A 15046-nucleotide genomic window follows, 5' to 3' on the forward strand; every position below is an offset into this window, starting at 1 on the left:
CCGAACAAATGAACAGTTGAACCCAGGCCATCATTTTCATCATGCAGGTGATTTGCCACACTCTGAACTGTAACAGAGGAACTGGTGGCCAGAGCTGCTGGTGAGCTGTGTGTCCATGCCATCCTCAGCCTGGCACCGGCCCCCCACACCTGGGCCTCATCCCACTGTCCCAGTTCCAGCCCTGCCAAGTGCCCTCAAGCACTTCCCACCTTGGCCCACCAAGTGTCCGAGCTGCCCCCTCCTACCTCTCTGCCTTGGCTCAGCCTTTCCCCCACTCCCAAGCTCGCTGGCTGCCTGCCTGTGCATCAGGCCAATCGCTGGCCACCCCTCCGGTGAGGCTGGCTCCTCTGAGCTGCAACACTTCCACCCAAAACCAGTGCCTTCAGCCTCCCTTCTTTTTGACTTGGGCCATGCTGGTCTGTGATGTGTTTGTTTCCCTCATTCTGGTCCTTCGTCAAACCCTACAGATCTGAGGCCTGACGTAGTGGCTCATGCCTGTAATCCCAGTACTTTGGGAGGCCAAAGAGGGTGGATCACCTGAGGTCAGGAGTTCAAGACCATCCTGGCCAACATGGTGAAACCCTGTCTCTACTAAAAATACAAAAATTAGCCAGGCATGGTGGCACGCGCCTGTAATCCCAGCTACTCAGGAGGCTGAAGCATGAGAATTGCTTGAACTGGGAGGCAGAGGTTGCAGTGAGCCAAGATCATGCCACTGCACTCCAGCCTGGGCAACAGAGCAAGCCTCCATCTCAAAACACAAAAACAAAAAAGCCCAAAACCCTACAGGTCTGGTCTAGTCTTTTGTGCAGAGCAGGGTCTCCCATTTGTGGAAATGAATTTTCACTGGTGGTAAATATTGGGTGATTGGGGACATTATCCTCACTGGTGACTTGTGCGAAGGAAAAAGAGAAGCCCCAGACAGTTTGTATAAGGAGGCAGGAGACAATGTGGGCATCACCCGGTGCTCCTGACATCTGCTACCAAGCATGTGGGGGTGTGACTCCCCTGCCCACCCTTCCCCCTACAACCCCCTTAATTGTTCTGTCATCAGGGCCTCCCAGGACCCCATGCTGTCTCAGGTAACGGCAGAGACCTTGCAGGCATGTGAGCTCCTGGCTGGGCTGCCTTATACCAGCAGCCTGCAAAGGTTTCCATTCTGGGATCAGAGGGGCTCCAGGCCTGCCCATGAGCCGCATGACACCAACCTCAGCATGGGACATGCCAGGCCTGAGACCACATAGTGGATCTCCCAGACCTCTGCTGGGCAGCTAGAGTTGTCATCCTGCTTCCCCCAAACAACCCAAACCCCCAGTGCCCACACCCAAGAGGCATGACAATTTCGTGGAAATAACATGGCCCTTGGAATCCAGAGATCTGGGTGTGGGTCCTGATACTGCAGTTCCATGAGGTCTTGGGCAAATCACTTAACCTACCTGTGAGCCTCAGTTTCCCCATGGCAGTGATCATGTATATTTTACTTTGGGATTGAGAGACAGGAGAGGTATGAGAGCACCTGGCACACTGTGGGAGCTGAAGTGTTGGTTTAAGTGGGAGTCACAGTTGTGGTGGGGAGCTAGACTTGAGGGGTGACAGGATGACCCAGTGAGCTGGCCTAGCAGTAAGAAGGGAAGAGTTGATGATGGAAAGGCTGGCGTCCCCTGGTCTGGCCTCTGCAGGACTCGTAGTTGACTCTCCCCACCCTTTAGAGTGGGGGGTGTTTCTGGCCCCAAACACTTCACATCTTTGAAGCTTGGGGGAGGGATGCATGTACAGATGAAGGCTGCTGGGAGTCTGGAGTGCCATGTGGGATACCCCAGACATCTGGCAGAGCTGCAGTGGTGCCCTATGGGTGCAGACTGGTATGGGACCACACGTAAGCCACCCCAGGGGCTTCCAGAAGGGCACGGTGCCAAGGCAGCTGAGGATCTGTGAGTAAGGATCCTAAGGGGGCCAGAGAACCCAGGGGCATGTTACTTGTGTCTAAAAATTGGCAGATCGAGGGTCAGGGCATCTGGACTGCTCCAGTGAACAGGAGAGAATGCACACTGGCCACTACGTGCTGCTGGTACTGTACCCCCGGGAGAGCTGGTGGACTTGGAGCAGAAACAGTCTGCATGGCGTGGCAGCGCCCTCTGCTGGCAAAGCTGGGCTGGCATCCGCGGTACAGGAGAAGGCTGATCCTCACACCCGGCATGAACAGCGCCACCACTTCAAGCAGCCAGGGCTCAGGAGCAGGAGGGACCCTGGTAGGTGGGAAACTCATTCCCATTTCCAAATAAGAAAACAGGCTAGGAGGAGTGCAGAAAGTTGCTCAGGGTCCCACAGCTATTAAATGGCGGAGCCAGACCCATCCTGCAATGCCCTTCCTTCTACCCTAGACCGAATCATTTTATGCAAAATATAACAGGACTCAGGGATGCTGGAAACAGTACCCTTCTTTATTTTATTAAAATCAAATTAGATCTGACTCCGCCTCTGGCTGGGCTGCAGAAAACTTCATTCTGACTTGCTTTTGGAGGTGGGAGTGGGTGCTGCTCCTCCCTAGGCCTGTGCGAGAGCCAGGGAGTCTAAAGTGATGCCAGAAAATGGGTGTGAGGGGGTAGTGTTTAAACGTTAAGTGCGTCAGGGCCACTGTGAGAGCTTCGTGTCCAAGCCTCAGGGGGGCTGAGCTGCCTCCTTGCCGAGTTTGGCAGCCTGGTGCCTGAGGCCATGCCACTCACTCCCCTGAGGTCCCCTACAGCTTGGCCATGCCACCTGAAGTCCTGCCCCCCACCCCCACCTCAGCAGGCACTGCTGCTCCCAGCCATGGAGTTCTCTCAAAACCTTCCTCAAACCTTTTCCTCCCCTCCCCAACCCCCAGCCTAACAGCCTTCAATTGCTCCAGATTCCAGAAAATAAAAGCAGGAAAGGTTGGCTGAACAGGGAAGGAAAATATGTCAAAAACAAAAGACAAATGATCATCTCAGGAAAAGTTCCTGGCCCTCTAAACTCTGTGCGGGGTAGCCACACGTGCCCGTGGCAAAGCACTGTGTCCTTGGAGAGCCCTACATGCTGCAACTGAAACCAACAAGACACGGCTCAGACAGGGAGCAGGTTAGTTGACTCCATTTGCAGAAACTTGGGGCAAGGGGTTGGATGTGAGGAATGTGGCATGCCACTCCCCACCTGAAGCAGTGAAAGTTAAAAGGAGGTTATGGAAAATCGGGGAAGGGGCTAAATGCCCAGGAGCCCGGATGCAAAGCCAATCCTATCTGAGAAGAATGAACTTGGGGCCACTTGTTGTCATCACAGCTATAAAAAGGGCCTGGCAGGTCCAACTGTGGCCCTCTGGACTCTGCAGCAGCCAGATCTGCAGTCTTCAGTTTTGAATCTCTAACCAGGAGATTTGGTTAGATATCTAAATTAGAGACCTAGTTATCCTTAGCTGTTGTGTTCAGTCCTCAAATCTTGTTATTCTGTTTATAAATAGGGCAAAATAAGAAGTGACCTTTAATTTTCTTTAATGAGCTATTAACTTGAAGACACTAAGCTCCCCCCGACCCCCCCAAAAAAAGCACTCGTGGCAATAAAACTGTCAGCCCAGTGTCACCCGTTACCCAAGGGTGGCACCCTTGTCCTGCTGGAGATGGCGCATCTGCTGCTTCGAGAGCCCTTTTCTAACCTGGGAAAGCTTGAGTTTAAACATGAAGATAGTGAAATAAGGTAAGCCTTTAGAAGCAAAACTTTCATGCTAAGTTTAGGAGTAATCTGTGTATGTTTGTTTCTTTAAAATACTGTAACAGTCTAAAGAATCTAACATTAAAGACTGACAGATTGGCCTGTTGCCTCCAGTTTTAAATATGTACTAGAATTTAGACTTGTCCTGGAACCAACCTAAGTGTCCACCAGTTGTTGATTGGATAAAGAAAATGTGGTTTGTATACCCCATGAAATACTATGCACAAGAATGAACCAGATCATGTCCTTTGCAGCACCGTGGATGGAGCTGGAGACCATTATCCTAGGTGAACTAACTCAGAAGCAGAAAATAGAAAACCTCATGTTGTTACTTGTAAGTAGGAACTAGACAATGGGTACACATGGCTGTAAAGATGGAGATAATAGACACTGGGGACCCCAAAAATGGGGAGGGGGCTGGGAGCAAGGAGAACGGCTGAAGTGGGGAGAAGGGTTGAAGAATGACCTATTGCATATAATGTTCAATATCTGAATGATGAGTACACTAGAAGCCCAGGTTCCACTCTTACACATATAGTACCCATATAACTCAAGTACACGTACTCCCTGAATCTAAAATTAAAAAAAAAAATTTTTTAAGAATTAGACTTGTGATTTCAAGTTATAAAGGGAAAAAATTGACCTTATTTTTGTGAATATTATTGGGATTTCAAGGAAAACTGATGCTTCACTATTTTAATAACTTTTTCTGTCTTAGATTTATAAGAATTTATTATTTGAAGATATTTTGCTTGTTAAGGCTGTTTTGCTTTGGTTTTTATTATTGGCATTATTTGGCATTTATTTGGAATTTATTATCTGAAGATATTTTGCTCTGTTAGGCAACTGAAGTGCTTACAAAAGAAATGTAATATATTACATTTATAATGCAGTTCACAGTGTTTAAGAGAATTTAATTAATTAAATTTGCAAATGATTATTAAGGGAACTTAGTGTCTTCAAGTTAATAGCTCATTAATCAAAGAAAATTGAAGGTTGCTGTTTTTATTTTGCCCCATTTATAAACAGAATAACAAGATTTGTAGACCGAGCATAACAGCTAAGGATAACTAGGTTATTTCATTTTAATGGAACATTAATTTAAAACCAAAGCAACTGTAAGTAGTCCTTTCTGGACTGCCCTCAAACCTTAAAATAAAAAACAAAACAGTCCACAATGACAGATATTAATACGAATAGCTGATGTTTGTATAGTGTAATACTCTCATTTTATCTTCCATTACCGATGAGAAGCACTGGGAGGTTAGTAACTTGCTCAAGGCCTTGCGTCTAGGAAGTAGTGCAAGTTGGAGTGGAGCTTGGCTCTTTGACTCCGGAGGCTGCACTCTTAACCACAGTGTCAGAGGATGTTTGGGTCTTGGTTTCTAGGGTCTGCAACTGAGGTCCCTGGAGAAGGGCTAACACTTTCCTAACATACTCCAGTGAATGCTGTCTGGTCAGCACTCCCACTTGCTCAGAGAGCTATGCATTATTTTCTTCCTTGTGAAATACATTCACCATTTTCCCTCACTGTCTTTCTCCCAATCATTTACATTTTAAAAGTTGGTGGCATTTAGCATTACAGTATAGTTTTTAGGTAACAGCAGAAAGTTCCAGTGGGACTGGTGACTGAACTAGATGAGGAATTAACGTAGCCCAGAGATGGAAGCAGTGGCCTTCGTGTCGAATTTTTCGTGGAGAGGATGAGTATGTCTTCATCTAGGCAAGTAGTGGCTGTGTCCTGCTAGGCAGAGCGTGGGTTGTAGTCAGCGTTGTCACATAGAAGTTTAAACATGGGTGACATGGGAACTATTTGGTGGAGTGCGCTGGGTCGTGTCTATTGTCTCTCACCGTCTCTGCCATCCTCTCTACTGCTGGGACTGGAAATCTGAAAACTATATTCCAACACTCCCTTGTCTTTCTGCCTGTTAGGTTCCGCTAACAGTGGGGAGGGGACATCTGGCAGCGCCTCTCCCAAGCAGCAATGGTAGCAGTGGTGGCAGCAACAGCAGCAGCAGCTGGTGAGTATGGGCCCCTTGGTAATACCATTTTCCCTTTTGCTTCCTGTAGGTAGAAATATGTAGGTAGTCTTATGTTCTTACAGCAATTCTAACACCTCTGTCACTAATCCTTTGTGTTGAATCTCTCTATTTAAAATGTTTGCCATCGTTTCCACTCTGCTGATTGGATGCTGATTGATTCAGATCTCATTCTCTGTTTGCTTGTTGTGCTCAGCTCTTTGATTTTAAGATAGGTCCATCTTGCACTGTAGACACCAGGTTGGTTGCTTCTGACTGCCACATAGTACCATGGAGCATGCGTCGGCCACACTGTACGTCCCCCTCTCCGGGATTGCTCATTCAGATTGCCACCCAACATGCTGTGATAATTTTTTTTTCTCTTTTGAGACAGTCTCGCTCTGACGCCCAGGCTGGAGTGCAATGGCACAATCTCAGTTCACTACAACCTCTGCCTCCCGGGTTCAAGCAATTCTCCTACCTCACTCTCCTGAGTAGCTGGAATTACAGGCGCGTGCCACCACACCTGGCTAATTTTTGTATTTTTAGTAGAGATGGGGTTTCACCATGTTGATCTAGCTGGTCTCGGACTCCTGATATTGTGATCCTCCCGCCTCAGCCTCCTAAAGTGCTGGGATTACAGGTGTGAGCCACCGTGCCTGGCTGATAAATATTCTTAAACGTGGTCTTTTTAGAGCTGTGTGTGAATTCCCCAGGATAAAAGTATATACTCAGGAGTGAGATTGCTTGATCACAGATCATAGCTATGTCATATGCTAAGTACTATAAGATTACACTCTGAAGTAGCCATGCTCCCCACCCAGATAATACTACATGTATTATTCGATAACTGGATTTCTTTCACTTTATATATGACAGAAATGTAAACAGTTGCAACTGGGGAAATTTAAGAAAAAAATTAAGGTGCAAACTATAATCAACTGTGGAAACAACCAAAACTGGGTTTAGTGTAACAGCTTCTAGAGTCCGCCTGCACAGCCTGTCTACCACTCATTAGCTGTGTGACCTTGGGGTAATAGCCTAACCTCCCTGTGCCTGCCTCAGTTTTCTCATTGGTAAAATGGATATAATAATAGTACCTACCTTATTTTAGGATGTTATTAAATAATGTGCATAAAGTGCTTAGACTACTCCCTGGTGCATAGCAAGAACCCAATGACTGTTGGCTATTATTGTTGAATATTTAGGTAATTTCCAGTTTTTTTGCTATTTCTCAACAATGCTCCAATGACATTCAGGGTTTTTTTGTTTGTTTGTTTGTTTGTTTGTTTTTTTTAATTTAATGTGGCAAAAAACACATAACATTATATTTGCCATGGAAGTTCAGAATTCTTAAGTGACCACCTGAATACTCACGCTAGAGCTCTGGCAGTGAACACGAGCCTGGGTCTAACAACTTTTTGGCTTGGGAGACTTGGATCTCTTTAGAAGTAACAGGATCTCTTCAGACTGCCTGTTCCAATTGCTGCATGGTCAAGGCCTGTGGCTGGAAGTCCCCTTCCAATGGTTTCCTGATTTCTGCATAGCCAATCCCCTGACCAGGGCCAGCTTAAGCTTCTGAGCTTCTGAGGTGGGTGAGTCTCCATAGTCCTAATCTCAGGTCAGGTAGGGAATGTCTGTGTGCAGTTGCATGACATGAAGGGGCAGCATTGATTCAAATCCCTGCTCCGTGGCTTAGCATCTGTGTGATCTTGGGGAAGTGATGCCACCTCTCTGAGCCTCTGTTGCCTCATCTGTAAAATGGGAATGATACCTGTTTCACTGTGTTGATGGATTTGAGAATTGCAATGTGTCTTAGTCTGTTCAGATTGCTATAACAAAATACCATAGATTAGGTGGCTTATAAACAGCAAATATTTATTTCTCACAGTTTTGGAGGCTGTGAAGTTCAAGATCAAGGCACTGCAGTTTCAGTGTCTGGCGAGGGCCTCCTTGACTGGTTCAGAGACAATATCTTCTTGCTATGTTCTCCTCTGGTAGAAGGAACAAGCTAGCTCTCTGGGGCATCTTTTAAAAGGGCATGAACCCCAATCAGCAGAGTTCCACTGTTATGACCTAATCACCTCCCAGAGGGAGTTATTTGCATGCCTGTAACTGAAGAGCAGTCCTCCTCTATCAGGGAAAGTTGTCCTCTTCGACCAAGCACACAGCTTCAAGAGGAACGCATGTGAAGTGGTGAGGGAGGAAGGGGACACCCACTTAGCCAGCCTCACATCCTACCATACTTTTGATTTCTATCATTTCCTTTTGATTCTTTCCTAGATTTCTGATTTCTCATCTCTCTGCTTATATTACCCATCTGTTCTTGTATGTTGTTTACTTTTTCCATTAGAACTTGTAATTAATTTTATGTGTCAATTTTGAGGTTCTAAGATGCTTGTTGAAAGTGAAGATATTTAAAGTGTTGAAAGAAACAAACAACCATTACATGCTGTAGCTAATGAAATTATTCTTCAAAAGTGAAGGAGAAATAAGATTTGCTCCCAAAGGGTATTTGTAGCTGTTAGACCTACCTTCCAAGAAATGTTAAAATAAAATTTTCAGAGAACAGAAAAATGAAATAGGGCCAGAAATTTGGATCTAAAGAAATGGAGAATGTCAGAAAAGGAGTAAGTTTAGATTGGCTGACTGTAGACAAAAAAAAAAAAAAAAAAAAGGAATAAATGAGGTCAAATAAAATCTTTGTCTTATTTTTAATTACTTTGATAGATTATTACTTTGTTCAAAGTAATAATAGCAACAATGTGTTGGGTGATTATAGAATATGGATAAGTGAAATGAATGTTAATTGTGTTGTAAGTATAGGAGGGAGGAATTGGGAACAGTCTTCTTATAAATGGACTTACATTAGTTGTAAAAGTATATGGAAAACTCTAGGGCAACTTTTAAAAAATTTAAAGAAGACATAATTGATATGCTACAAGAAAGAAAACAGAATCATATAAAATGCTTAATTAAAACCAGACAAGGCAGAAAAAGAGAGAAAATTTTTTAAAGGAAGTAAGAACAAGTGCAACAAATAAAAAACAGCTGCAAAGATGTTAGAATGTCAACCTAACTATATCAACAATCACTAAATGCGAATGGTCTAAATACACGAATTAAAAGAGACTGTCAGAGTGGATAAAACAAAGCAAGACCCCAACTATATGTTCAGAGCAATCTTCTTTAAATATAAAGACCCAGATAGATTCAAAGTAAAGGAATGGAGAAAGATAAACTATGCTGTCACTAGTCAAAAGAGACCTAGAGCCGCTATGTTAATTTCAGGAAAGCAGATTCAGAACAAGGAAAGCCGTCAGGGATAAAGAATACATAACGACTATCATTATGTATTCTTCTACCTCATTAGTGACAGCGTAGTTTATCTTTCTCCATTCCTTTACTTTGAATCTATCTGCGTCTTTATATTTAAAGAAGATTGCTCTTAACATGTAGTTGGGGTCTTGCTTTTATCCACTCTGACAGTCTCTTTTAATTCGTGGGAACATCACACACTGGGGCCTATTAGGGGGTAGGGGGAGTGGGGAGGGATAGTATTAGGAGATATACCTAATGTAAATGACAAGTTAATGGGTGCAGCACACCAACATGGCATATGTATACATATGTAACAAACCTGCACGTTGTGCACATGTACCCTAGAACTTAAAGTATAATAATAATAATAATAATAAAATACATAACAATAAAGACATCAATTCTCTAAGAAAACATAGCAATCTTTAATGTGTAGGCACCTCAAACTATCTGAGGCAAAAACTGATAGAACCGCAAGGAGAAACAGACAAATCCACTATTATATTTGGAGAGGCCAACACCCCTCTATCAGTAATTGACAGTCCCAGAAGGTGGAAAATCAGTAATTACATAGTTTACCTGAACAGCCGCATCAATTGTCTGGATTAAATTGACATTTACAGAATACTTCATCTAACAACAGCAAGAATATACAGTCTACACAAGCTCATGTGAAACATTCAGCAAGTGTTTGATACTGAATGTTTATGTTCCTCCAAAATTCATAGGTTGAAGCCCTCACCCCCATGTGACTGTATTTGGAGATGGGGTCTTGAAGGATGTAATTAAAGTTAAATGAGGTCTTAAGTGGGGAGACCCCATCCAATAGGATTGATGTGTTTTTTTTTTTTTTTCTTTTGAGACAGGATCTCACTCTGTTGCCCAGGCTGGAGTGCAGTGGTGAGATCTCAGCTCACTGCAACCTCAGCATCCACAGCTCAAGTGATTCTTCTACCTCAGCCTCCCGAGAAGCTGGGACTACAGGTGTGCACCACCGCACCCAGTTAATTTTTGTATTTTTTATACAGACAGGGTTTCACCATGCTGTCCAGGCTGATCCTGAACACCTGGGATCAGATGATCCACCTGTCTAGGCTTCCCAAAGTGCTGGGATTATAGGTGTGAGCCATGGCTCTCCACTGGATTATAAGAGGAGACACCGGAGCGCTTGCATTCTCCTGTGCTTCTCTCTGTCCCTTCCTCCCTCCCTCTCCACATTGGTCGTGTGACCACAAAGCAAGAAAGTGGCTGTCTGCAACCCAAGGGAAGAGCCCTCACCAGACACCAACCTGGCTGGCACCTTGATCTTGGAATTCCAATCTCCAGAACTGTGAGAAAATACATTTTTGTTGTTTAAGCTACCTGGTGTATGGTATTTTGTTTTAGCATCCTGAGCAGATGAAGACATCAAGAGAGAACACTTCTGGGCAATAGAATTGAAAAGGTCGCATACACGTGAGTGTCCTGGAGTTTAAGCTCCACTGGCTTCAGGCAAATCTGCTTCTGCTGGTGATTTCCTTCCAGGCAGGGTGGGTCAGCCTCTCTGTGCACAGCTGTCCATTGCAAACTTCTCTCCCTCTCTTTATGGCTGGGCTCCAGGACATGTGAAGAAGGAAGTTCTGAGGTTATAGGGACGCAGCCTCCAGGGCACAGCCAGCTAGCCTCGGTAACCATTTGGAGGCCTGGTGTATTAGTCAGGGTTCTCTTAGAGGGACAGAACTATTTTTTTAATATATATATATATATGAGTGTGTTAAATATTAACTCACAGGATCACAAGATCCCACAATAGCCTGTCTGCAAGCTGAGGAGCAAGGAGAGCCAGTTCGAGTCCCAAAACTGAAGAACTTGGAGTCTGATGTTCAAGGGCAGGAAGCATCCAGCACGAGAGGAAGATGTAGGCTGGGAGGCTAGGCCTGGCTCACCTTTCCACATTTTTCTGTATGCTTTATATTCTCTGGCAGCTGATTAGATTGTGGCCACCAGATGAAGGGTGGGTCTGCCTTTCCCAGCCCACTGACTCAAATGTTAATCCCCTTTGGCAACACCCTCACAGACACACCCAGGATCAATACTTTGTATCTCTCAATCCAATCAAGTTGACGCTCAGTATTAACCCTCACACCTGGTAACAGGAGATTTCTGTAGCCAGGAAAGTGAGGAAGTGGGAAGGTATCTCACAGGATGGTCCCCAAGAGCCATTAGAGTCTTCCCTCTGGCCTTGCAGGGGCCTATGCAGGTAGCTGCGTGGAGCCTTTCTTTGGGTCAAGGAGATGATGTCCCCTTCACTGACTTTTGCACTTCCTTGAGTCTGCAGGGGAGTGTCCATCCAGCCTCAGAGTGAGCAGCAGCAGCTGACCAGATTGGAAGACATTTCCAATGTCTTCCGTGGCAGCTGTGATGTGTTGTGTGGTAGCAGCTGAGGATTGCTGGTGTGTAATCTTTGAGGTTCCAAGATGCTTTTTGGAAGTGGAGCCTGGTCAAGCAGCAGAAAGGACAGCTGGATCCATGCTGGGTGGGGTGAGGTGGGGTGCATGTCAGGGAAGTTGGCTTCAGCTGGAACTGGAGGTTGGCTTCAGCAGAGGAGGTTGAACATCACTGATTCCTGACCTGCAGCACCCAAATGGTCACAAAGAGATGTCATGGGTTTGAGGAGGCCACAGAGCCAACAGCTTTAGTGTCTTCAGAAGGATGAAGAAAACTTGAACAACATTTTAAAATAGCTTTATTGAGATATAATTCACATCCCAGAGAATGCATCCATCTAAAGGGTACAATTCAATGGATTTTTGTATATTCACAGAGCTGTGCATTCATCACTGCAATTAATCATAGAACTTCTTCATTTACTCAAAATACCCCAGCACCCCTTAGCTATCACCCTAATTCCTCTATCTCCCCCAGCCCTAGGCAACCATTAATCTCCTTTTTGTATCCATAGATTTGCCTATCCTAGACATTTCATATAAACTGAATCATGCAATATAGGACGCTTCTTTCACTTTGTGTAACGCTGTCAAGGTACATCCAGGTTATATCAGTTTCTCATTCTTTTTATGACCAAATCACATTCCATTGTATGGCTATACTACATTTTATTTATCTGTTCATCAGTCGGTGGACATTTGGGTTGGTTTCCATGTTTTTGGCTGTCAGAAATAATGTCGCCATGAACATTCATGTACAAGCTTTTGTGGGGACATGTGTTTTCATTTCTCTTGGGCATATGCCTAGGAGTGGAATTGAGTCACATGGTAACTTTATAATCATTTGAGGAACATCCAGACTGTTTTTCAAAGTGGCTACAACATTGTACCTCCCCACCAGCAATGTACAAGGGTTCCAGTTTCTCCACATCTTTTTCAACTTTTTTTTATCATTTGACTTTGTTTTTTTTTTTTTTTGAGACAGAATCTCACTCTGTCGCCAGGCTGGAGTGCAGTGGCGTGATCTCAGCTCACTGCAACCTCCGCCTCCCAGGTTCAAGCGATTCTCCTGCCTCAGCCTCCCAAGTAGCTGGGACTCCAGGTACTTGCCACCATGCCCAGCTAATGTTTGTATTTTTAGCAGAGACGGGGTTTCACCATGTTCATCAAGATGGTCTTGATCTCTTGACCTTGTGACCCACCCGCCTCAGCCTCCCAAAGTGCTGGGATTACAGGCATGAGCCACCACGCCTGGCCTCATCTGACTTTTTAATTAAAGCTATCTTAGTGGACATGAAGTGATATCTCATTATGGTTTTGATTTGCATTTCTCCCATGACTAATAATATTCAGGACCTCTTAATGTGCTTATTGGCTATTTGTATATCTTTTTTAAAGAAATATCTATTCAGATCCATTGCTCATTTTTGAATTGGGCTATTTGTCTTTTTATTCTAGAGTTGTAATTGTTCTTTATATATTCTAGATACAAGCAATTTATTATGTTTATAATTTGCAAACAATTTTTTCCCATTCTTTGGATTATCTTTTCACTGTTTTGATAGTGTCTTTTGAAGCCCCAAAGTTTTTAATTCTGATGGTCAGTTTATCCGTTTTTTCTTTAGTTGATCTTGCTTTTGGTGTCAATCTAAGAATGCAGTGCCAAATCCGGGGTCATAAGGATTTATCACTATGTTTTTTTTCTGTGAGTTATAGTTTTAGCTCTTATTTATAGGTCATTGATCCATTTTGAGTTAGTTTTTTTATACAGTGTGAAATATGGATCCAACTTCATTCTTTTGCATGTGGAAATTCAATTGTCCCCACATCATTTGCTGAGGGGACTATTCTTTTTCCATTGAAAGAGGTTGGCACTCTTGCTAAAAATCAACTGGCCGTAGATATATGGGTTAATTTCTGGGCTCTCAGTTCCATTCTGTTGATGTATAGATCTGTCCTTATGCCCATACCACACTGTTTTGATTACTTTCATTTTGTAGCAGGTTTTAAAATTGGGAAGCATGAATTATCCAACTTTTTCAAGACTGCTTTGGTATTTGTGTTTTCTTGAATTTTCATATGCATTTTAAAAGCAACTTGTCCATTGCTGTAGTCAGAATTTTGATAGGGATTGTATTGAATTTGGAATCTGGGAGCATTGCTATCTTAATAATGTTAAGTTTTTCAATCTATAAACATGGAATATCTTCCCACTCATTTAGATCTTCTTTAGTTTTCAACAGTATTTTGTAGTTTTCAGAGCATAAGTTTTGTACATCTTTTGTTAAGTATATTCATAAGTATCTTTCTGATGCTAATATAAATGGGATTTTTTTTTTTTTAAGACAAAGTTTTGCTCTGTCACCAAGGCTGGAGTGCAGTGGTGTGATCTCAGCTCACTGCAACCTCTGACTCTCTGGTTCAAGTGATTCCCCTGCCTCAGCCTCCCAAGTAGCTGGGATTACAGGTGCCAACCACCACACCTAGCTAATTTTTTGTATTTTTAGTAGAGACAAGGTTTCACCATGTTGGCCAGGCTGGTCTCGAACTCCTGACCTCAAGTGATCCACCTGCCTCAGCCTCCCAAAGTACTGGGATTATAGGCATGAGCCACTGTACCCAGACTGGAATTGTTTTCTTAACTTCATTTTTGATTTGCTCATAGCTATTGTATAGAAATACAACTGAGTTTTGTACACTGACCACATATCCTTGTAAACTTGCTAAACTCATTTATTAGTTTAATCCTTTTTAGTGAATTCCTTAGGATTTTCAACGTACAAGATCATGTTATCTGCAAATGAAGACAATTGTACTTCTTCCTTTCCAATATGGATGGCTTTTACTTCATTTCCTTGCCTCATTGTCCTGGCTGGCCTCTTTAGTACAATGTTGAACAAACAGAAGCTGTGTGAACAGACATCCTTGTCTTGTTCCTGATCTTCTGGGGAAAGCATTTTGTGTTTCAGCTTTGAGTGAAAACCCATTAGCCGTGGCCTTTTCTAGATGTCCTTTATCAGGTTGAGGAGACTGAGTTCTTCAGAGGAGGAGCTGTGTCAGCTCTGAGGTGACACATAGCATTGTCAGCTTTCGGAGTTTGAGGTCCTGGCTGACCGGGAGGAGATGATGTCCTGAAGGATGTGGACATGATGTGCTGGGGCTCTGGGGACTTGAGGGGAGACCCCGCTGCAGACCTGGGTATGGGAATAAAAAGGCAATATCAAAGGCAGTAATTGGACCCATGGGAGTGGACCATCTCGGAAAGAGAAAAAAGCATCAGGGGCAGAGATGTGGGAGAGGGGAGAGGAGCCCGAGAAGTGGTCAGAGAAAGAGGAGAAAATCCAGATTGTGTAGGGAGGAGAGAAGTGCCCCAGCAACTGAAGACGGTGCCAGAGCCTAAGAGCCTACTGGCTGGGGAAACCTTGCAGAAGAATGGGCCAGACCCGCTGGGGGCCACCTGGTAGCCCAGCGCTGAGAGCTGTGCACGCGGCCTCACGACACCAGGTGGCGCGGTGGACCATTCTAACAGCCACTCCTCTTAGCCCTGGTGGTTTCTTTTCA

General features: G+C 44.2%; 1 long non-coding RNA gene across 1 annotated transcript; it reads left to right on the plus strand.

The window, feature by feature from the left end:
• Nucleotides 1-2876: 2876 nt before the first annotated feature.
• LOC105528860 lies at nt 2877-14186 on the plus strand. The gene is made up of 3 exons (XR_001004421.1): nt 2877-3096; nt 5653-5741; nt 11377-14186. It is a non-coding gene; the product is annotated as an uncharacterized LOC105528860 (long non-coding RNA).
• Nucleotides 14187-15046: the final 860 nt, after the last annotated feature.

This window comes from Mandrillus leucophaeus, unplaced genomic scaffold (assembly GCF_000951045.1).
Source record: "Mandrillus leucophaeus isolate KB7577 unplaced genomic scaffold, Mleu.le_1.0 Scaffold737, whole genome shotgun sequence".
Lineage (NCBI taxonomy): Eukaryota > Metazoa > Chordata > Mammalia > Primates > Cercopithecidae > Mandrillus > Mandrillus leucophaeus.